This window comes from Tamandua tetradactyla, chromosome 1 (genome assembly GCF_023851605.1).
Source record: "Tamandua tetradactyla isolate mTamTet1 chromosome 1, mTamTet1.pri, whole genome shotgun sequence".
Taxonomy (NCBI): Eukaryota; Metazoa; Chordata; class Mammalia; order Pilosa; family Myrmecophagidae; genus Tamandua; species Tamandua tetradactyla.
The window spans coordinates 112,404,541-112,415,919 of NC_135327.1; the positions used below are offsets into that span (position 1 = coordinate 112,404,541).

At 35.5% G+C, this 11,379-nt stretch overlaps 1 pseudogene; it reads left to right on the plus strand.

Moving 5' to 3' along the window:
• Positions 1-10,019: 10,019 nt before the first annotated feature.
• LOC143681178 (serine/threonine-protein phosphatase 2A 55 kDa regulatory subunit B alpha isoform pseudogene) lies at positions 10,020-10,978 on the plus strand (annotated as a pseudogene).
• Positions 10,979-11,379: the final 401 nt, after the last annotated feature.

The following is an 11,379-nucleotide window of genomic DNA, read 5'->3' on the forward strand; positions in this document are numbered from 1 at the left end:
TCTTTATGCATACTGTCTCCTCTACCTGGAATGTTCTACTTCTTCTCTTCACCTTTCTAAATGGAGATCATCCTTCAAATCTCAACATGAGCAGTACTACATAGGGAAACTTTCCTAACATGCTTGAATAATTTAGGCCCTGTATTATACATTTTCTTAACATTAACAGAAATCTATTTCCAGCCTTTTCTCAGCATTTCTCAATGTCTGGTCAATATTGGTACAATGTTTTCATTCTTTGTTAATGGGTGAGTATAAATTACAGAAGGAAAGTCATTATTTTGTTAACTATATCTGTTGCTGGAATAAATGATGCTGTTGGGTAGGTAGTAGGCATGCAATAAATATGCATTAACCAGCTGACAAATAGAGTGATTTAGATTTTACTATGTAGTTTCATAAAACTAAAATATTTTCATTCGTATTTATTTATATTCCTGATCCATCTTGAGTTTTGTAAGGATAGTAAGATAGTGAAAGAAGAGAGAAAGGTGGAGAAAAGGATTTTCAGTACAGCTGCAGAGTGGGAAAGCAAAGAAGGAAAAAGAGAAGCATACTAAAAGTAAAAATAAGGAGGTATTCTAGGCCCCTGAGAATTGGTGAAAAATAGTCGCCAAATCAAAGCAAAGTAAGAATGAAAATACTTCTGCATTTTTTTCAAAACAAACATGCAATATAGTTGAACATTACCATTTAGAAACAAATTAACTAGACCAGTGAGTCCATATCTCTATTACAGTTCACTTTTGGGCATTTATATTGGCCAAAACACTTCTTCCAGAGTGACCATGTGGAGGGAGTGGAGGTGAAATTTAAGGCAGACAATTTGCTTCCTGTTGACAGATTTTGTAATATGATTGATGGGGGCAGAAGGTGAAACTATCTTGTAAAATGAGTTTTTTGCATTATCTGTGTATTTCATATATCAATGCCAGTGTTTCTCAAACTGCAGGTCAAGACTTTAGAGGGAAGGGTTACCATATAATTTAAGGGGTGTTATATATTGGAACTATTTGGAGGTGGAAATAGTGGCCTAAATTGAGACTGTAAGTGTCCTTTTCTACCTAGCTCTCCATACTTTCTCCCTCATAACCTGCTAAAACTTGTTATTCTGCCAATAAGTTGATATAATCTTTAAGTCATATTATTTATAGCATAAAATAATTTCAAAAGAAACACTTGAGAATGTTGAAATCACAGATCTGTACAAAGCTGCTATAGTACCTTTCAAGTGCCTTGCAAGCAATTAATATCTATGGATTAATTTGCTTTCCATTTACACACAGAAGTGCATACTCTTTCCCTATTTTATCAAAGAAAAACTACCTTTATTGTGGACGATGAAAATTTTTATTAATACCTAAAAGTGACTCCTTGATGATACACACTTTGAGAATCAAGCAACCTTGATTGAACATTGAGTCCCTGTAAATGTTTTTCTCTTCAGTACCTGAATATGGGGAATGATGGAAGAAAAAGTTGAATCAATTTCTTATCTGGATATTACCAAAACAAAGGAAGATTATGATAAGAAAATTTTGTATTAAATTCTTGTTTGTTACAGGTGCTTTTACTTTTTTAACTAGCAATACAACTTAGGCTCACGAGTGAATAAACTAGTATCTGCCAGCATATATTCTATTTTTATTAGACATCATTAAAATGATGGGAAAAAAGCCTGCATTGATAAAATACCAGTCAGGTATTCTTCTGGAAAATGCATTTCAATATTTTGACATCAATATTTAAGGATTATTTTTCATTACAAGCGATGCGTACCTAACTCAAACTCTCTTAGGCAAAAGAGAGGAGTCACTGGCTAGTACTACGAGACTGCTAAAGGGATGGCTTTATCGGTAGGTGACTGTCAGTTTAAAGCTGTAATGAGTACCAGTACACTCTCTCAACTTACCTCCTGCTATCACTTCAATATTCACCCATTGCTTTTTTCCCCAAACCAGAACCATGGCATACGATAACATTTTATTCTCGCATCCTTACAGTGTTGCCAGAAAAAAGAGCAGGGAACTTCCTTTCCAGATTGATTTGAAAAAAAAAAAAACAGTCTTGCAAAAGGACTCCTGTTAGCAATACCAGGATGGCCTGAGATGGCAAAGGTGGTTGCACTATGATTGGCCCTGCTTGGGGTTCCTGCCTATTCCAGGTAATCAAAACAAGAGAGTGAAGCACAATATTGGGGTATTGTGAATCCAGGAAGTCACCCTAATGTGCATCTACAAAATTTTAAAACATACTTAATCAAAATTATATAACACACATGCAAAACACACACACACTACACACATAGACTGTCAAGTCAAAAACTTTGAAAAATATATGTGTCTTAAAAGCTTCAGTCTCAAGAGATTGTCTGAAGTCATTCATTTGTGTATTTGATGGCTGTTGACTGAATAAAGGTATTGGTTTTTACAAAGAAAGCCCATTATTAGCAGCAAATAATTTCGGCATTCATTTCTTACAGGTAACTATACACATTTGTAGGCTGAGGAAGGGAAGTGGCAGAAAATAAAATTCATTTCTATAAAACTTTTTAAAGTTCCATTTTGGAGACAAAACTTAATACGTCAGAAATATTTTCCAGATGACATCAGAAATAGGGCAGAAATTTCTAACATACATTAGAAAAAATGGAATAGAGAACAATTATGCAGTATAACTTGAAGCAAAGAAAAGCATATTTAGTAGATTTCAATGTCCAGTTATATCAAATAAAGGAAAGTTCTTTAGGCCATATCTTCATCAATGATAAGTCAAATAGCAATGATGGCTGGCCACAACAATAACCAGATCTTAAATTAGTTTTTTGTATGTTAGCATAGTATAATCTTTACTTATCTTTGAGGTCAAAAAGGAAACTTCCTTTTATTTGTAAAAATTTCATTATGTCATTTAACTGGTATAATTGTGAGTAGAGTTCTTCTCCCACAGAGAGGAATCATTAAGGGCATAAATAGAATGTTGGGAAATCATTCCTAATATCAAGTATAGATGTCTCAAAGGGTAAAAAAGAATGAACAGTGTGCCAGTTTGAAATTATCACATACCCCAGAAAAGCCATGTTTTAATCCTGACCCAGTCTTGTGGAAGCAACTGTTTCTTTTCATCCATATTTAATACTATAAATTGTCATCTTTTGATCAGATTATCTCCATGGAGATGTGACGCACCCAATTGTGGGTATTAACTTTTGATTAGATAGAACTGTGACTCCACCCACTCCAGGTGGGTCTTGATTTGATTACTAAAGTCTTTAACCGGGGAGACACTTTAGAGAGATGCCAAAAATGAAAGAGCCTAGAGAAAGGATAGAGGCCTGAGAGCCAACAGGAACTTCACAGCAGAGCTGACACAGATGCAGACACTTCAAGAAAAGCGATATGGATGTTTGAGATGCTTGGAGCCTAGCAGATATTGCCATGAGATGTTAAGGCAGCCAGAACCTGGAGAGAGCCAAGGGAACCCAAGAGATGAAAGCCAGCCCTGGAGAAGTAAAGTGAGAAACCCCCACAGGAACAGAGGCTGGAAGCAACAGAGCCCAGGAGCAAGGGACCAGCAGATGCCAACCACGTGACTTTCCAGCTCACAGAGGTGTTGCAGACACATCGGCCTTCCTTGAAATAAGGTATTTTTGATGCCTTAGTCTGTACATTTCCACAGGTTTAGAATGTAAACTTGTTTACTTATTAAACTACCTTTTGTAAAAGCTGTTCCAGTTCTGGTATATTGCATTCCGGCAGCAAGCAAACTAACACAAACAGATTCTCTGTTAATACAGACACAGCATTCAGAACAACCCACAGTAATGGAGAACACTAGACTGAACACTGCTTTGTTCCCATTTAACAAATGTTTAAAGGAAGACCAGGAAAGAAAATTATTTTCAAGTAATTTAACTGGATGCCAGAAATTATTTTAGGAATGCACATAAGAATTCAAAAAATTTCAGCAACCAGCAAATTAAATTTTACAATGTCTGATAATCAATCAAGCATCTTGGTATGCAAAGAAGTAGAAGAATAGGACTTACCATGACAAGATAAATGAAACAATTGAAATCAACCCACGGGGGCTTTGAAACAGTTATTATAATTGTATTCTATATGATCAAAAATTAAACAGAGATATGGAATCTATAAAAAATTCCAAATTGTAACTTTTAGATCTGAAAACCACAATGTTAATGGAAGAACAGATTAGTGAAGTTGAAGTCATAACAGCAAAAACTATCCAAAATGAAACACAGACGAAGAGAGATTGGGGGACAACTTAAAGAAACAATATAGATGTAACTGAAGTATCCAAAGGACAGAAAAGAGGGGAGTAGAGAAAAACATTTATACAAACAATGGTCCAAACTTGATGACAAATATTAAGAAAAGTATGGAACTAAGAAGTTCAATTGACCTCAAGCACAAGAAATTTTATGAAAATGGCCCTGAGGCACTCATAATCAAATTTCCCAAAGCTAGCAATGAAGAGAAAATCTTAAAAACAGTTAAGAATAATTACATACACAGGAACAAGATAAGGATGATGCATATTTTGTATCATAAACAATGCAGTAGAGCAGGATTTTTAAAGAACTGAAAAACTATCAACCTAGAATTCTATACTCAGTAAAAATTACTTTCAAAACAAAGGCTAAAGACATTTCCATACATACAAAAGCTGAAGGAAACTGAAACCTACAGACTAACACCAGAAGATATGTTAAAAGAATTTCCCTGGCCAAAGAAAAATGATACTAGATAGAATATGAACCAACACAAAGGAATCGAGAATACTAAAAATAATAAATAGAAGAGTAAAATGTAAGTATTTTTTCTTGTTTTTCTTAATTCTTATTTAAAACTGTTTAAAATAAAATTATTTCAGCAAAAACAAAAACATTGTAATATGGGGTTTATAACATATAAAATTAAAATGTGCAATAAAAACAGCACAATGAGGGGGAAGGAAGAAATAGATATATTCTATTGTAGACTTTATACTATATATGAAATGGTATAATATTACTAACAGTAAGTTGTGATAAGTTAAAGAGGTATCCTATAAATCTGAAAGCAACCATTAAAATAATAAAGCAAGGAGGTATACCTAAAAATCCAGCAAATAAGATAAAATGGAATAAAAAAATATTTATTAATCCAAAATAAGGTAGTGAGGGGAGAGAGGAGACAAGGAAAAGATGGGGCAGATAGAAAACAAATAGCAAGATAGTAAATTGAACACTATCCATATCAATATTCATATTAAATGTAAAGGATATAGAAACCCCAATTAAAATACAGAGGCTGTAGATTGGATTGAAAAGCAAGAACTATCTCCATGTTGCCTATAAGAAGCAAACTTCAAATGTATAGATCTAGAATCAAATAGGTTAAAAGGGAAAGGATGGGAAAAGCTATGCAATGCGAAATCTTAAAGAAAACAAAAATTACATGACCATATTAATATTAGACAAAGTAGATCTGAGAGAAAATACTACTGCCAGGAAAAATAATTTCATAATGAGAAATGAATCAATTTATCAAGACTTATTTCCCTAATAACAGGGCTTGAAAATACCTCAAAAAAAAACTCCCACAATTGTAAGAAATAGACTAACACAATTATAGTCAGAGATTTCCATATCCCTTTCTCAAAAATGGGTAAAACGGTGAGAGAAAAGGTCAGTAAGGAAACAGAAGATTTGAACAACCTTATTAATCAATTTGAACTAATTCCCATTTATAGAATATTCTACCCAACACCACTTATTCTTTTCAAGTACATGCAAACCATTTACTAAAGTAGACCATGGGCCATAAAACTGGTCTCAGTAAACTTTCATGGATTCAAGTAATCAATATATGTTACTGAGCACAATGGAATTAAATTAGACATCATTAACAGACAGCTTTCCTGAAAAATCCCCAATTATTTAGAAATTAAGTAATGTACTTCTAAATAAGTCATGGGTTAAAGAAAAAGTCAGAAGAGAAATTAGAAAATATTTGAATTGAATGAAAATGAAAACAATATATCAGAGTTTTTGGAAATTTATAATGCCAAATGCTGCAGAGGAATGAAAAAGTCCCAAATCAGTGACTAGCCCCAGCTCCCACCTTCAGAAACAAGAAAAAGTATAAACCAAAATAAATAGGAAAAACAAATGATCAAGATCAGAGTAGAAATCAATGAGATCAAAAGCAGAAAAACAATAGAGAAAAATCAATTAAACCAAGATTGTTTTGAGAAGATCAAAAAATTAAAATTCTAATGCTCAAAATTTTATTTCTATGTTGTATATCCGTATATCTGAACACTGACCCATATGAAAACTTTCATATCAGTCTGGATATAAATTCCTAAACTGTTGTGGTTTCATAAGGATCTACTATTCTAAGAAAAATACTTGTAATTTAAAAATGGATTTTAGGGAAGTTGTAATATTGTTGAAGAGATAGACATGCAATTTGAAAAAAAAAAGGTTGTGTGTATGTTATTTAACTTGCCAAAGTATTGTGATTTTATCTGGGGTGGGGGTTAATGAGAGAAAATCAAGGATATTTTCAAGGAAAATTTTACTCTTGCTTTGAATGTTGGACCTAATGTGAACATTTAGAAAGGAGAGGGGCAGACATTCCAGGGAATAGAACAGAATGTACAAAGATATTGAGAAAACGTGGATTGTTTTTGAAAAGGGGAAAGAGAGCAGCAGATTGTAGATGGCAGGCAGAACTGGGTAGTAAGGTCTTTCTAGGTAGCATTATATTTAGTCTTGTGTATAATGTAAAAGCATTTAACACTAACAGAACAGAAAATAAAGAAAATGTAAGGTGTTGCTATGTTAGAAAGTTCCATCAGATAGCAGCCTGGTGAGTTATAAGAGCAGAGAGACTAATGAACCATTAGGAAGATCCTATATAAGTCAATAAATGACAGGCTAATTACTAAGGAGATACATAAAAGCATGAATCATGGTCTGCTTTCTGGTTGATAAGAATCAAGAGGAGCACACATTTATTTTATCATTATTACTAATTGTTTTATTTGTGTTGATGTTTTGCTTATTATTTCAAAATGTTTTCAACATAATTTGACTTCTTATATTATCTCAAAAACCTCTTGGTTCACTAACCTTAGTACTAGCCCCCCCTTTTTTTCACTAGTCCCCCTTTTTTTTTCATATTTCCAATGTCTCTCATTTCTTTAGACATATAAAACATAGTTCTTTTATATTATCAGTCTGACAATCCCACTATCGGAAGTGCCACGGATCTTATCTCATTTCTGCGAGTGTTCAGGGTGTATTGCTGCTTTGTGGCAGTTGTAATCATTTTCATTTATGCTGGAAATGCTCATTTCCTTGAAACTTGATGTACAAAGGTTTTCTGGGGCCCCGCTAGGAAAGCTGCATTCCTCCTGTGGGTCTCAACCAGGGACGTTTTGCCCCCAGGGGACACTTGGCCCTCTGGAGACATTTTCAATATAACAGTGTAACAACTGGGGGGGGCAGGCAGTACCACGGGCATCTGGTGGGCAGAGACCAGGGCTGCTGCTCAGATTTGCCCCACAGCAGATGATGACCTGACCCTAGATGTCAAAAGTGTAGCTAGCCCCATTTTACATGTGAAAATAACAGAGATTTATATTACTTAAGTGTCCTGTCCAAATAGCACAATTATTGAGGAACATTAGCAAAGTTTGAAGCAAGAACTTCTCATTCCAAATTCAGTATTATATCCATGACCTATGTGTGCCATTTGAGATTAAGAAAGAATCCACTAAAAGAAAGTGCAGCTATTTTTTAAGGGCAATATTAACATAATCTATTTCCCTTTTCAAATCATGCCTTGATTATTTGTTTGTTTCTAGGAGCAACTGGTAAATTCCTTGGCTCTTGAATCTTTGATAAATGATATAATTGAGGGTGTCAGAGATTGCTAGCTATTCATAAACATCTGTGATTTTGTGTTTTCTCTGGGAACAAACTGGGCTATATTCCCAGACTCCATTACAGTAGATGTGATCATCTACTGAGTTCTAGTCAGTCACAGTGGAAAGATGGAATATGACTAGAAAGGATGTGAAACACAGACTGACCAATAAAAGCCTCCCAGGTGGACTCCTCCATGCTTGGTGAGCTGGAGATGACCACGGAATTGAATGCCACCTGAGGAAGACGGAAGAATCTTCATCTTGGTTTCTGGAATACTACTAAGGAGAAACAGCCCACCAACATTTTTATCCACACAGTACTGTTTTAGGAGCTATTATACATTTTTGGCCCATTTGTTAAAGCAGCTGGTATTATCCTAACTAATACAGGAATTGGAAACTTGACGTGGGCTGCGTTGGCTTTCAGAGTCAGGAGGCAGATGGCAGGCAGCAAGACAACACACTTAGCAGATTGAAGGCTTGAGAACTCACACTGTCATAGCAAAATATTTATTTGACTAAATTTTCATTTAAGATAATTTGGAAGGTAGAACAAGTGCCTACTAAGCCAGTGGCTACTTAAAAGAAGTCATAAAAATTCAGAATGTTCTGGTGTGTAGCTGTTTTTTTTTCTTTTTTCCCCCACTATCTTTTTCTCTACCCAGATCTTGTGGGGTTTTTTTTTTGGGGGGGGGAACGACAGATGATGTGTCCTCCATTTGGAACCCTTTGATAAGGGACTGTTTCCAGTTGGTGAGAGGTTGTCCCACCTGCTTTAGCTTGTAGGTGGTTTCTTGATGTACAAATTAAGGTTTTATAAGAAAAGGGGGGGGGCAGTTATGCTTATTGTGCTTATTGCTATTTCAATATTATTTTTTTCTTAGAACTTGCAAGAGTTTTAAGAGGATTGTATTGCTATGGAGACCACAACTCTCACCTTAAAAAGCATGTGACTGTAAAACTACCTTTGGATCCCCTGCAAGAAGTAGGAGGAGAAAGCTCTACAGTCCCTAAAGAGGTTCTATTCTCCAAATCCAACTTCAGAACTTGGGGTCACAGCAAATAATGAACAAGGTAACTCCTTCAAGCAGAATCCCCTTATTAAAAGTCCTTGAGTAGGAGTTTTAATAGCATTATCTTGTCCCTAATCTACCATTATCTATATGTGTACACACGTATGTGTATGCATGCATTTGTGTCTATAAGTGGTTATATGCATAGCGTATAGAGAGAACAGATTGATTTTCTTTTAGTTCACTGTCACATCTGGTATGTAGAAAGGGATGCACAAAGAACTGGAGGGAACTTTGTAACTTTGGATGTATTCTTTGGGGACGGTGATGATTTTGTTCTATTCACAGGGAAAAAATGTGCTTATGTATGAAAAACATCATCGGGTATGATGACCAGAGGAGCAGACAGTGTTAGTTATTTACCAAAATCTAAATCCTCCTCTTCTTCTAGGAGCAGCCTAGATTCTATTTCCCAATATTCTTCAGGTTGGGTTCCTCAGTGAGCACATAAAGGCTCTTTTTACAAAGTCCGCTATTAGCACATCTTCAAGAAGTAAATGGCTAGGAAGCACAGACCCAGAGGAACCCAGCACGGTCACCACTGCCAGCTCAACACGGCAGGAGCTGGAGAAGGTAACGATAATCAGTAGTGTCTTTCTCAGGCGAAGGAGCAGTAGACGATGATGTAGCAGAAGCAGATAGAATTTCTACAGTAATGTTCAATCATTCTGGAGAATTACTAGCAACAGGAGGAAGAGGTGGTAGAGTTGTCATCTTTCAACAGGAGCAGGAGAACAAAATCCAGTCTCATAGCAGAGAATATGATCTTTACAGCACCTTCCCGAGCTATGAACCAGAGTTTGACTACTTGAAAAGTTTAGAAATAGAAGAAGAGATCAATGAAATTAGGTGGTTGCCCCAGATGAATGCTGCTCAGTTTTTATAGTCTACCCATGATAAATCAATAAAATTATGAAAAATCATAATTTTATGCAAGAGGAAAATGGAAGCTATGGAGATCCAACTACAGTTACTATACTATGGATACTCGTCTTTAGTCCCATGGATCCAGTGGTTGAGGCCAGTCCACAAAGAATATTTGCCAATGCAAATATATATCAATTCTATTTCTATAAATAGTGATTATGAAACATATTTATCTGCAGATGATTTGTGGATTAATCTTTAGCATCTGGAAATTACAGTCAGAAGTTTAGTAGTGTGGATATGAAGGCTGCCAATATGGAAGAAATAATAGAGGTGATTACAGCAGCAGAATTCCAGCCAAACAACTGTAACACATTTGTATGCAGCAGCAGTAAAGGAACTATTTGATTATGTGACATAGAGCATCTGTCCTCTATGATAGACAATCTAAATTGTTTGAAGAACTTGAAGATCCCAATAACAGGTCATTTTTTTCTGAAATATCTCTATTTCCGATGTAAATTTCAGCCATGGTGGTCGATATATGATGACTAGAGACTGTCAGTCAAAATTTGGAACTTAAATATGGAAAACAGGCCTGTGGAAACCTATCAGGTTCATGAATACATACCTCCGAACTTTGTTCACTGTATGAAAAAGACTGCATATTTGACAAATTTGAATATTGTTGGAATGGATCTGACAGTGTTGGTATGACTGGGTCTTATAATAATCTCTTCAGAATGTTTGATGGGAACACAAAGCGAGATATAACCCTAGAAGCACCATGGGAAAATAATAAACCTCACACGGTTTTGAAGCCGCACAAAATTTGCGCAAGTGGCAAGCAAAAGAAAGATGTAATATGTGTTGACAGCCTAGACTTCAACAAGAAAATGCTCCATACAGTCCGGCAGCCCAAGGTAAATATCATTTCTGTATAAACTACAAACAACCTACATTTATTTCAAGTTAGTGAATTAGGGTTAGCATTCCTAGTAGATCCCAATTCCTGCTTAGTTGAGATAGTTGAATCTAATATTCATGCCTATAAAAGAGAGAGGTCCATTGTGGGATCCCTTTCCAGTGTTTAACAACATGCCATTTGACAACACATTTTTATAGCTATACAGAGAAAACTTTGTGGATTCATCATTATTTTGTTCTCCACGTCTGCTGGCCATTTAGGTAAGGGTAGGACACTTTTAATTTAAATAACTTCTTGTACCATCTTGCCTAATGGACTAGATTGGGCTGTATCAACATTGATTTACTCCATTTTTTTTTTTTTTTTTTAAAGACAGAGAGAAGGAAGGAAGGATAGAAGGAAGGGAAACATCTCCAAACATTTTCTTGCTTTATTGTATTTTGTTTTTCCGTTTTTGTTACATGGGCTGGGGCCGGGAATCGAACCGAGGTCCTCCGGCATAGCAGGCAAGCACTTTGCCCGCTGAGCCACCGCGGCCCGCCAATTTACTCCATTTTTTATGCCTTC